This window comes from Sus scrofa, chromosome 14, assembly GCF_054392235.1.
Source record: "Sus scrofa isolate SSC_HxYL_T2T_F1_AM1 chromosome 14, Sscrofa_HxYL_maternal_Yorkshire_Landrace_v2.0, whole genome shotgun sequence".
NCBI classification, from domain to species: domain Eukaryota; kingdom Metazoa; phylum Chordata; class Mammalia; order Artiodactyla; family Suidae; genus Sus; species Sus scrofa.
This window is the reverse complement of record NC_139396.1, coordinates 127,474,173-127,486,692: the sequence shown is the minus strand read 5'-3', so window position 1 is coordinate 127,486,692 and position 12,520 is coordinate 127,474,173. Positions and strand designations below refer to the sequence as shown.

Below are 12,520 nucleotides of genomic sequence, written 5' to 3'. Positions count from 1 at the left end.
AGGTATGACATTTGACCATGAACTTTTGGACTTTGAAGTCCAGCCAACTGGTGCACCAGTCTGATAACTCCTGCCAGAAGATTATTTAGTGCTTGGTGTTGACACATTTGAGATCTGCGTAAACCTTATAGGAAGATTCCTCTGTTTATTTCTAGAGAGATATTTGGCAGCAGAAACTTTAAACTGTGTTTTGGAGCCAGAGAGGAATATTCCTGAAGCTGCCATCCACATCCTGAAGCAACTTGACGCTGAGACTCAGGAGCCTTCTAAAAGTGAGTGTCCCCACAGGCTGTACTTCTTCGACTTCTAAGCCTGTAGATTCTACAGTTCTGGGGTGTTCAGATCTTTCCAAACTGCCACAACCCTTCTCATCATTCAAAACATACCTTGCCTAATATCTTCCCAACCACTCTGGCTTCTCTGAGGCCCTGCTGTGCTCAGCATACTGCCTTCAGCGCCTCTGATGTAGTAGATCTGAATTCTAATACAACTCTTCTCTCGAAGACGACGATGATCAACCTGTTCCAATAACTTGCTTTCCATCCAAAAGAGACTCAAGAGAAAAGGGAAAGAGACAAGGCTGGTGCCCTGCTCTCTAGAGTTCTCTAGTGATCACAGAGAGAGGCCTTCTTAATTTGGATAAAACCGGTTTTTCTAGCTCAAGAACAACATTCTCAGCATAAAAGGTTCTCAAACTTTAGGGGGCAGAAGAATCTCCTAGGTAGCTTGCTACAAATGCAGATTTCTAGGGATTAGCCCCAGAGGCCTCATTCACTAAGGCGGCTGAGGCCTGAGAATCTGCATTTGTAATTATCACCCTCAGGTAATTTGCATGTTGCCTATCAGAGGACATTTTGAGAAACATTTGCATAGTGGAAAGTAAGAAACCACTGCCCACCTCTACCTTCTTCCGTGTAACAGGTCACTCTTTTCAGATAAGATCCTTTCACTCATCCAACAGTTACCTCACCAGGCACCACAATCAGCATAGGGAAAGTACAGCCATAACAACATTTGAGACATACTTGCATAGACAACTGCTGACTTAAAATGGTTCAACCTACAATTTTTTGACTGAAAGCAATATGCATTCAGTTGAAACTGTACTTAAAATTTTTGAATTTGACTCTTTCTTATAATCACAATATGTGGTATGATATTCCAATGATGCTGGCCAGTGGCAGCTCCCAGGCAGCCACAGAGTCAAGAGGGTAAACCACCAATACACTTAAAACCATCCTTTCTTTCACTTTCAGTACGGTATTCAATAAATTACAAGAGCTATTCAACATTTTATTATAAATAGGCTTTGTGTTTAATGATTTTTGTTCAACTTTTAGCTCATGTAAGTGTTCTGAGTGCATTTAAGGTAGACTAGGCTAAGCTATGGTTTTGGTAGGTCAGGTGTATAAGATGCATTTTTTTTTTTGCGTTTTAGGGCCACACCCATGGCATATGGAGGTTCCCAGGCTAGGGATCTAATTGGAGTTATAGTTGCCAGCCTACACCACAGCCACAGCAATGCCAGATCTGAGCCACATCTGTGGCCTACACCACAGCTCACGTCAACACCAGATCCTTAGCCACTGAGTGAGGCTGAGGATATAACCCACAACCTCATGGTTACTGGTCAGATTCATTTGCACTGCGCCACAACGGGAACTCCTAGATGCATTTTTGACTTAAGACATTTTCAGCTTTTGATGGTTTATCTGGACGTAACCCCTTTGTAAGTGGAGGAAGGTCTATACTAAAAAGTAATACGTTGTTTATCTGAAATTCACATTTAACTGGGAAGTTTGTATTTTATCTGGCAATGCTAGGAGGCAGGGGGCAGGAAGGGTTCCTGCAGATTGAGTCCTCTGCAAACACATTCTGAGATGGTGTTTTGTGTGGGATGTTTACAGGACACGCCTTTGAGATCAACACACGTGGAAGGAGGAGAAGGAAGCTGGACTAGGCTGATAGAGAAGGCAAACTGAGATGTAGGTCCAGCGGCTTCCACCAACCCCACAGACAGCCCAAAGCATCTGAGTTGTCCCACACTGGGCTGAAATGGCTGGGATGACATACTCGTGCTTCCATCCATCATTGGGTAGGGTGTTACCTTAGGCAAAGTGGCTACCTGTAGCTGAGGCTGACCCTGAAGGGGCCCATAGCTGAGGGTTATCTGCTGACAGCACTCCCAGCAGCTGGGCAAGTCCTTCCCTTAATTGGGACCTGGGATTTCACCATCCCTGTGTCCCCTACAAAAGCCTGAGACTTAGTGGTTCCAACCACTGAAATGTGGACATGAAAAATTAATGTGATCTTACAACATCGTAAATCAACTATACTTTAATTTAAAAAATTAATATGAGGGAGTTCCCTTGTGGTGCAGCAGAAACAAATCTGACTAGTATCCATGAGGATGCTGGTTCCATCCCTGGCCTGCCTCGCTCAGTGGGTAAGGATCTGGTGTTACTGTGAGCTGTGGTATAGGTCGTAGACATGGCTCGGATCCTACATTGCTATGGCTATGCAGCTCCGATTTGACCCCTAGCCTGGGAATTTCCATATGCCACAAGTGCGGCCCTAAGAAGCAGTAAATAAATAAATAAATACGATCTGATTTTATACTTGAGAGATTGCAATACCTGGATATGGCAATCCAGTGGTTAAATTTGTTCAGCAGGAAATCTCTGGCTTACAGTTACATTTACTATTGGATTTTTTGAACTGGTTCCCAGTGTGATATTTTTGTAGATAATAACTTTCAAACTTCCACAGCCCAGAAAATAGAATTCTGAGAGGTGAATGAGTGATTCACAGTGAAATCGCTCAAGGTTTAAGAAACAGAGCTGATGAAAAGCGAACATTAGTGTCTAATCATTGGGTGATGAATGCCTTTACTTCCTATAGTCCATAGAGTAGTGAAGAAACCTCTTTACCCAGTACCATCCCAGGATTACCTTGTCTCCCATTTTCCATTCATTTATGCATTCATCCAACAAATACTAACTGACCTTGTCTGTAGATATAGGGTCTTATTCCTCATATAGCAGAATTTATGAGAGCTTTCCAGTAATACAGTTTGATTAAAAATAGAAAGTCTGCTTTTGTCACTTGATATGTTTAGATTTTTAAATTTTTCATATCTTCCAATGCCTTATTTGTTTTCCTTTGACACAGGCATCACAGCTTCTCTTTTCTCAACATCAATAAATTATTTAAAAACACTGGTTCCCATAGCAACTTCAAAGGTTAATAATGCATCCAGGCCAGAGGATATCCAGAAAACTATTTGTGATAGAATCACAAGGTCTTCCAAAGGAAAAAAGATGCTTCAAACATTTAAAATTTACCTCTGAGGGGTCATAAACACAGACACGTGCACACAACGTTGACTGATGGTGTAATATAGGGTTTTCTGCATTTTAGCATCTCACTGCAATGCAGGAATGGGGCAGTATTCCCCGAGAGAGCTAGACTCTTCATGCATGGGGATGTGTGGCTGGAAAAAAAGGAGTGGCCCTAACAATTGTGAGAATAGTATTTTTCTGCTGTAGAGTTTCAAGGCAATCATAGGATCATCTCATTTTTGTCAGATGTTAGGAGAATGTTGAAGATTTGATGATAACATATCTGAATTTGTCAGGCTTAGAAAAAAATGATATTGAGAAAGCAAAGGCAGAAGAACAGAAAGTAGAGAAAGAAGATGAGGTGGTCCTGAAAATGTACCACTGGATTTCCTATTGGGAAAACAAAATTGCAAGCTGGCCCCAACTCCTGTCCTTCTAGATCTACTGCAACCATTGTGTTGAGTCTTGCTTCCCTAGGCTGCTTGCCTCAATGATTGGGCACAGCCGAGGAACGAACGCAAGCCCATTCCATCAAGAGGTTTGTGACTTTATTTATTTATTTTTTTGGTCACATCCCTGTGACATGCAGAAGTTCTCAAACCAGGGATTAAACCACTGAGCCACCAGGGGATTCCCATTTTGCTTGAAATTCTTCCCAATCTTCCTTTCCAATTTTTATTTTTATTTTTCCAATATTTATTTATTTATTTATTTATTTTTGCTTTTTAGGGCCTCATCTGTGGCATATGGAAGTTCCCAGGCTAGGGGTCTAATAGCAGCTATAGCTGCCGGCCTACACCACAGCCACAGCAACATCAGATCTGAGCCGAGTCTGTGACCTACACAGCTCAAGGCAATGCCGAATCCTACCCACTGAGCGAAGCCAGGGATCAAACCCTCAACCTTGTGGTTTCTAGTCAGATTCATTTCCCCTTCACCACAACAGGACCTCCTTGATTGTTTTTTTTTTTAAATGGTGTACTTGAAAGAGCAGAAGATTATCATTTTGGTAAAGTCCAATTTATCAATTTTCTTTTATATTTTGTGCATTTTATATTTTATATTTTATGCATTTTTATGCCTAATCTAAGAAATTTTTGTCTATCGTAGGGTCACGAATATTTTCTGGTATATTTTCTTTTACACATTTTACTTCTCTAAGTATTATGTTTAGGTTTATGATTCCTTTAAACATTTTTTAATGTATGATTTAAAGTAATAGTTGAGGGAGTTCCCGTCATGGCTCAGTGGTTAACAAACCTGACTAGCATTCTTGAGGATGGGGTTCAATCCCTGGCCTCACTCAGTGGGTTAAGGATCTGGCCTTGCAGTGAGCTGTGGTGTAGGTCATAGACACAGCTCAAATTCCACGTTGCTATGGCTGTGGCGTTGGCCAGCCGCTGCAGCTCCGATTGGACCCCTAGCCTGGGAACCTCATATGCTTCTGGCCCTAAAAAGACAATCAATCAATCAATCAATCAATCAATAAAAAGTAATAGTTGGATTCATTTTTTAAATGTATGTTTTAGTTGTTCTAGCACCATTTGTTGAAAAGAGTATTCTTTACCTATGGAATTACCTTGGTACCTTTTTAAAAATAATTAATTGACCATACATGTGTGGGCCTCTTTCAGGATCTCCTGCTCTTTTAGACTAATCTGTCTGTTGATCTTTATGCAGTACTACTTTCTTTTTAAAAAAAAGTTTTTAGCAGTTTTTCTTCCAGTTTTATTGAGAAATAATTGACATACATCACTGTATACGTTTAAGGGGTACAACATGACCGTTTGATTTACATATATCAGGAAACAATTACCACAGTAGGTTTACTTAATATTCATCATCTCATATAGATCCAATAAAAAGAAAAAGAAAAAAGTCTCCTTGTGATGAGGACCCTTAGGATCTATTCTCCTAACTTTCCTGTGGATCATACCGCAGTGTGAACTGTAGTCACCCTATTGTACCTGACCTCCCTAGTGCTTGTTTATTTGATAAGTGGAAATTTGTGTCTTTGGACCACCTTCCCCAAGCTTCTGGTAACCACAAATCTGATCTCTTTTTCTAGGAGATTTTTTTTTTTTTTTTTTTAAGATCCCACGTATGTAAGATTATATAGTGTTTGTCTTTGTCTGACGGATCTCACTCAGCATCATGCCTTCAGGGTCCATCCATGTTGTTACAAATAGTAGGTTTTTTTGTTTTTTTTTTTTGTCTTTTGTCTTTTTGTTGCTGTTGTTATTATTGTTGCTATTTCTTGGGCCGCTCCCGCGGCATATGGAGGTTCCCAGGCTAGGGGTTGAATAGGAGCTGTAGCCACCGGCCTACGCCAGAGCCACAGCAACGCGGGATCCGAGCCGCGTCTGCAACCTACACCACAGCTCACGGCAACGCCGGATCGTTAACCCACTGAGCAAGGGCAGGGACCGAACCCGCAACCTCATGGTTCCTAGTCGGATTCGTTAACCACTGCGCCACGACGGGAACTCCTTTTTTTTTTTTTTTTTTTTTTTTTTTGAAATAGTAGGATTTTATCATTTTGTGACTGAATAATAATATTCCATTATATATATACTATAATTTCTTTATCCACTCATTCATCAGTGGACACTTGGATTGTCTCCATATCTTATCTATTGTAAATAATGTTGCCATAAATATGGGTGTGCAGATAACTTTTTGAGTTAGTGTTATTACTTCCTTTGGATATATTCCCGGAAGTGGAATTGCTGGATCATATGGTCGTTCTATTTTTAATTTTTTGAGGAACCTGCAGACTGTTTTCTGTAATCGCTATGCCCATTTATATCCCATCAGCACAAGTGTACAAGGGTTCCATTTCTTCCATATCCACTTCAGCATTTGTTATCTCTTGTCTTTTTGATGATAGTCATTCTAACAGGTGTGAGGTGATATCTCATTGAATACTACTCTTTCCCAATTATGGTTCATTTTATAGTAAATCTTAAAATCAAGTAATTTATGTGCCCCAACATTTTTTTCTTTCAAAATTGTTTTGGCTCTTCTAGGTTCTTTGTATTGCCACATAAATTTTAGAAATAGCTTATCAATTTCTACAACAAAGTTGGCTGGATTTTGATTGGGAATGAGTCAATAGTTCAACTTGGGGGAGACATCTTAATAATATTGAATCTTGTGAAATAATAGAATATCTCTGTCTATATATCTATATCAATATCTGTCTATATATCTATTTCAATATACCTATCCCTGTCCCTGATTTCTGGCACAGAGATCCTAAAACCCTTGTAATTTCCTCAGTGATAAGAGTACCAGGGGCATCTTTTATTCTAATATTTGGCCTTTGATCCTATTTCCTGACATAGAGCTCCTAAATCCCTTACAATTTCATGGCTGATAGGAGTGTCTCTTTTTCCAATGGGGAGACTCTTGGTGGGTTCCTGGATAGCTTCAGGAGGTGGGCTGGTCAGCAAAAGGACCAAGCCACAATTTGAATTAAGTCCCACTCCCCACACTCCAAGGGGAGAGGGACTGGAGATTGAGCTAATAATCAATCATGTGTATGCAATGCAGCCTTCATAGAAATCCCCAAAGTACACGATCCAAAATCTTCTGGATTGGTGAGCATATCTTGGTGCTGGGAGGAATGTGCACTCAACTCCACAGGCACAGAAGCTCCTGTGCTTGGGATACTTCCAGACCACACCCCATATATCTGTTCATCTGTATCCCTTATCATTTTCTCTGGTGAATGTAGTAAAAGTTTTTCTGAGTTCCGTAACCTGGTCTAGCAAATTATTAAACCTGTGGAAGTGGTTGTGGGAACTTTGATTTATAGCTGTTCAATCAGAAGTACCAGGAACAGCCTGAGACTTGTGATTGGCATTTGAAGTAGGGGCAGTCTTGGGGGACTGAGCCCTTAACTTATGGGATCTGACGCTCACCCCACATACATAGCGTCAGAACTGAACTGAAATGTAGGACACCTAGCTGGTGTTGGAAAATTGGTGGGTGTGGGAATAAACCCACATATCTAGTGTTAGGAATGTTGAGTATATGAGTAAAGAAGAAATAGGGAGTTTTTCCTAGACAAGTCTATGTTCAATCTGGGGAGAATCAAAACCTTATTATTGAGTCTACATGGTATATATATAGTACATACCTCCATTTTGAATTATAGGCTTAAATATAAATTTTATTCCATTGTTTTACATGTCTTCTTTAGGAGTTCCAATGATCACTATCCTTCATTTTCTTTCTTTTTTTTTTTTTTTGTCTTTTATTTTTTTTAGCATATGGAATATGGCATACCTATGGCATATGGAAGTTCCCAGGCTAGGGGTCCAATTGGAGCTGTAGCTGCTGACCTACACACCATAGCCATAGCAATGCTGGATTCAAGCCACATCTTTGATCTACACCACAGCTCACAGCAACACCAGATCCTTAACCCACTGAGTAAGGCCAGGGATCGAACCTGTGTCCTCATGGATGCTAGTCAGATTTGCTTCCGCTGAACCACGATGGGAACTCCATCGACCCTTAATTTTCTTTGTCTTCCATTTCTTCCACTTTCTGTCTGAATCTTTTACTTTTTTTTTTTTTTTTGGCATATCTTCTGCCTCTCCTTGGTATTCTTCATTAAAATTTCATTTGAGTCTATTCTGTGTTGAGTAGTACTTGTAATTTAGCCTTCCTTCCTAAAATAATTTTGTCTTTTTCCAAGTTCAATCAATTGATTGCTCAATCATTTTATCGATCTATCTGCCTATCTATCTATCTGTCCATTTCAGTTCTTGGATTTCCAATTTCTGACTTAAAGTGGTTTTTTATATTTCCAAAGTCTTGTATGAAGATATTTATTCCATTCAGAACTTTATGTTTTTTTGTAAGAATTTTCTCCAACTAAAATTTTTTGCTTTTCATTTTTTCCCCTTAGAGTAGCTTTGTGTGGATTTATGCTGCTTCATTTCATTTTATGGATATGGAATAATTTGCCATTCCTAGTTCAAGATCACCCTCTTCTGACAATGTGATGAAGTACAGTTCCTCTAAAGGATTTTTGTTTGTTTGTTTGTTTGTTTTGTTCTTTTTTGGGCCACACCGGTGGCATATGGAAGTTCCCAGGCTAGGGGTAGAATCAGAGCTACAGCTGCCAGCCTACACCACAGCTACAGCAATGCAGGATCCAAGCCTTGTCTGTGACCTATACCACAGCTCACTGCAATGCTGGATCTTTAACCCACTGAGTGAGCAAGGACAGGAATAGAACCCACATCCTCATGGATCCTAGTCGGGTTCATTACCACTGAGCCATGATGGGAACCGGATTGTTTTATTTTTAAGTTGAAAGATAGATAATTATTAATGCTCTTTTTATAGTTTACCTATTCCAGGTTCATAATCTCCTGTTCTGATTTTATTGGTGTTCTTTTATTTCCTTGAAGATTTTAAACAGATTTATTTCAAAGATGTTTTTAGATTCATCTTGTATCTTTGTCACCTCAGGATATAAATCTCTCCTTGTGATTACTTTTCAGAAAGTAGTCATTTCATTTTCATTTTATGTTTTCTAACCTTTCCTGGAGAGTTCATATTGCATGGGAATTTTCTCCCATACCTCCTTTGTCTGGGAGGCAGTTTCTTAGCTACCTTAGCTTTGGTCTCTTGGGTTGTCAAAACTCAACCCATATCATATGTTTGCTGTTCAGCTCAGAGTGCCCCATTTCTGGGATGACAACTCTCCATAATTCACATGATATAGAGCAGAAAATGCTGTGGATACTCTGAGCAAGTAGTGTATTTCTGCTACAATTCTGGGTGGAGTTATTTTGCCCACTATTCTTGGGTGGGAAGCCCAGCACAGATCCCCAGAAGGTATATCCAAGCCTTTCTGGGGGGACATTTAACTCCACCCCTGTTTGTCCAGCTCCAGTCCTGCCTTTTGTCCCTGGTTTTATATTTTGCCTATTGTTTAAATTTACTTGTGTATTGAGCTGCTGAGATTTTCCTCTTGAAAGAAGCATGTAGGTATGTTTTAACATCTTAACCTCTCATTCTTATGGATTTGGAGCACAAGAAATAGCATCATGAGTGTCTTCACTTTGAGACCTTTATCCAGAGGTTTTCATACCTTTTGAAAAGTGAGAATGACAATATATATCTGAACCCCCCCAAAATATTTACCTTTTGATCCAGTAATTCTGCTTCTGGAAATTTTCTTAAGAAAGTAATCCAGGAGGCTGACCACTGGCATTGGGTCTGAGGAGATGCCGCCCTTGCCGCAGAGCTCATACAGCTCTGAGCCGGCTGCCAGGAGTGCGGAGGGGGATGCATGTATTTTTGCTGGCAGTAAAAGGAACACCTGTTGAAACTCCTGACCAGGGTAAAGCAAGGCTCCTAACTCTTTTGGGAACAACTCTGGAGTACAGTTCACATTTTCACGGAAGCTTGTCACAATTTCTCCAATAATTCTATGCTTCCTGGCAATTTTCTATACGATGATCCAACTCACTTCATCCTAAACACAGCTTCTCTCCTGAGTGTGCTAATTCCCAAAATGCCATAGCTACGTGGTGTTTTGATCTTTGGAATTAATAAGTATTGAAAAGTTTTGAAACTGAACACAAATTTTTACAGCCACTGAGTTTTCTGTAAGGAAGGAGTGATTAGTAAACTGCACTGTTTCTGTGATAAGGTGAAATGAAAGGTATTTACATTGGAGGGCCATTTGCTGGTTCTTCGTATGTGGTTTTGAAGTGCAGATTTTCTATAAGAAGATGCCTCTGTTTAATGCATCTGGTATCTTTTTTATTTTTTATTTTTTTGTCTTTTTGCCTTTTCTAGGGCTGCTCCCTCTGCATATGTAGGTTCCCAGGCTAGGGGTCTAATCGGAGCTGTAGCTGCCCGCCTACGCCAGAGCCACAGCAATACCAGATCCAAGCCACGTCTATGACCTACACCACAGCTCACGGCAACACAGGATCCTTAACCCACTGAGCAAGGCCAGGGATCAAACTCACAACCTCATGGTTCCTAGTCGGATTCGTTAACCACTAAGCCACGACGGGAACTCCGCATCTGGTAGCTTTCTGAAGAGAGGCTTTGTAGGCAGGCTGGGCAGGCCCAGCTTCTAAGTTAAATGACTGTAAAGTAAGAGTGTAGTAGATAAATACAAGGAAATAAGAGATTTGTAAGAAACTAGGTCCAGCTTAGCTTATAATGAAGGGGTATTATATCAGGAGAAGAAAATTTTGAATTATTCAGTCATGGTCATTTAGACAAACTTATGTGTAAACCAGAATCATCTCTTTACAAGTTTATTATAGATTGTTTTTATTACCATACATATTCCTCTTGTGTTATATTAAGAAGGTATATACCCTCTTGTTTTATATAAACCAATGTCTACCTCATGAGTGTGTTTTTTTGGTTTTGAACATTGTGTTGACAGATGATTCATTTTTACATTTATTAAGTTACTGAGTTCATGAAGGTCCACATTCATGACATGACTGACTGATGGATGATAAAAGATAGACATCTTAGAAGCAGCCTCTGAGTTGGCCTTCTAATTTTGGAACAGAGTGGGTTTTGCTGTCTTTCCAGATACACGGCTGCTAAATCAATTAAGAAAACAATTTATTTCTCATAGTTAAAGTGTATGGTAACTTAAAGGTCTCTGCTTATTTGGTTGAGCAATCTTGTTGAAGTCTGCCATTTAGAAAACAAAATATAGTATGGGCAACCACACAGGCAAAATGTGGATGGCGGAAACTGCTTTTCTAGCAATAGTATCAAAGTAAATAATGGAGTCTTTTTTTAGCAGGTCTTTAGTAAAACATAACATCAGCTTTTCTTCGTCTTTCTGTTCTCAGTTCCCATATTTTGCCCACTGATATTTTGCCCATTAATACATGAGTCAGTGTGGATAACCCAAAATTGTAACTATTTCCAAAGCAACAACCATATTGAATTCTCATGACTTAGAGAAGCATCCTATAGTTGCTGATATTAATTGCAAGAAATAACTATATACTCCCTTGAGAAGTAAATATCAAGAAAAGTTCTGATACGCGATGAAACTGAAGAAACTAGTAACATTTGTATGCAAAATTGAGTGAAAGAATTATAAAGGCAATTTAAAAATCAGTTTGCTTCCAGCTGACTTTTGGGGGTAATGATCATTGTTTTGTATTTCAAAAGTACTGAGTTTAGAAATCAGTTGTATAATAATGCCTTTGTGTGTTTGTCTTTTCTCATGCATTTTTAAATAACCAGTAATCTATACTTTAATAAAATTTTTCTTTGGTGTAAGATTACTGCAAAAAAAAAAAAAAAAAAAAGAAAGAAAGAAAGTAATCCAAAAAAAAGAAGAAAAGCTTCATGCACAAAGATGTTCATGATTATTGCAGGTTATAAATATATATCTGGATATATCATAAATATTTCCCCAAACCAGGGAAATATTTCATAAATAATAAACTCAGTATAATTATGTACAACTTCTAAAAATAATTTACAAAGAATGTATAATATAAAAATGCTTATTATAATAAAAGAGAGAAAATAGTCATTAGACATTTTTTAAAATGTGTGCTTTAAAAAAAAGAAAGCATAGAAATTCCCTAGTGACTTCAGGCTTAGGGATCTGGCAATGTCACTGCTGCGCCTCATTGTCACTGTGGTGGCACAGGTTCAATCTCTGGCCAGGGAACTTCTGCATGCTGTGAGCACAGCCAAAAAATATATATATAATAAAATGAAACAAAAGAAACAAAGTTAAATTTTGGAATTCCCATCATGGCTCAGGGGAAACAAATCTGACTAGTATCCATGAGGATGTGGGTTCCATTCCTGGACCCACTAAGTGTGTCAGGGATCCAGTGTTGCTGTGAGCTGTGGTGTAGGTCACAGATGTGGCTCAGATCCTGTGTTGCTGTGGCTGTGGTGTAGGCCAGCTGCTGTAACTCCAATTCGACCCCTAACCTGAGAACAATATGCCACAAGTGGCCCTGAGGTAAAAAATGCAAAAACAAATAAACAAACAAACAAAAACAGAGAGAGAGAGAGCAAGAGAGAAAGAAATAAATTTAAAAAATAAATAAATAAAGCATAGCAGTTCCCGTCTGGCTCAGTGGTTAACGAATCTGACTAGAAACCAAGAGGCTGCAGGTTCGATCCCTGGCCGAAGGATC

General features: G+C 39.3%; 1 protein-coding gene across 10 annotated transcripts in view; it reads left to right on the top strand.

Annotated features, from left to right (window-relative positions):
- The window catches only part of LOC106506098 (uncharacterized), a 206,884-nt gene that overhangs the window by 142,129 nt on the left and 52,235 nt on the right, over positions 1-12,520 (top strand). For all 10 annotated transcript variants that reach the window (XR_014826691.1, XR_014826696.1, XR_014826693.1 and 7 more), the window contains one exon: positions 156-272. The gene's annotated coding sequence lies outside the window, so the exon portion shown is untranslated. The remainder of the gene's footprint in view (positions 1-155; positions 273-12,520) is intronic.